Genomic DNA, 953 nt, shown 5'->3' on the forward strand with positions numbered 1-953 from the left:
CATTGCGCCACGGAAGCCCAAAAATTAAATGGTCGTCAGGTATTGTGGAAAAACTTTGGCTTTCTACGTTACATTCGAGATCCCACAACACCGCTCCCGGGTGGGCTTGAACCACCAACCTTTCGGTTAACAGCCGAACGCGCTAACCATTGCGCCACGGAAGCCCAAAAATTAAATGGTCGTCAGGTATTGTGGAAAAACTTTGGCTTTCTACGTTACATTCGAGATCCCACAACACCGCTCCCGGGTGGGCTTGAACCACCAACCTTTCGGTTAACAGCCGAACGCGCTAACCATTGCGCCACGGAAGCTCAGAAATTAAATGGTTGTCAGGTATTGTGGAAAAACTTTTGCTTTCTACGCTTCATTTGAGACCCCACAACACCTCTCCCGGGTGGGCTCGAACCACCAACCTTTCAAATAACAGCTGAACGCGCTAACCATTGCGCCACGGAAGCCCAAAAATTAAATGCTCGTCAGGTATTGTGTAAAAACCTTGACTTTTTACGTCACATCTGAGACCTCACAACACCGCTCCCGGATGGGCTCGAACCACCCACCTATTGGTTAACAGCCGAACGCGCTAGCCATTGAGCCACGGAAGCTCAGAAATTAAATGGTCGTCAGGTATTGTAGAAAAACTTTTGCTTTCTACGTTTCATTTGAGACCCCACAACACCTCTCCCGGGTGGGCTCGAACCACCAACCTTTCGATTAACAGCTGAACGCGCTAACCATTGCGCCACGGAAGCCCAAAAATTAAATGCTCGTCAGGTATTGTGTAAAAACCTTGACTTTTTACGTCACATCTGAGACCTCACAACACCGCTCCCGGATGGGCTCGAACCACCAACCTTTTGGTTAACAGCCGAACGCGCTAACCATTGCGCCACGGAAGCTCAGAAATTAAATGGTTGTCAGGTATTGTGGATAAGTTATGACTTATTACGTTA

Source organism: Phalangium opilio, unplaced genomic scaffold (assembly GCF_054372755.1).
Source record: "Phalangium opilio isolate 3A_F unplaced genomic scaffold, DU_Popi_V2 ptg000021l_1, whole genome shotgun sequence".
Taxonomy (NCBI): Eukaryota; Metazoa; Arthropoda; class Arachnida; order Opiliones; family Phalangiidae; genus Phalangium; species Phalangium opilio.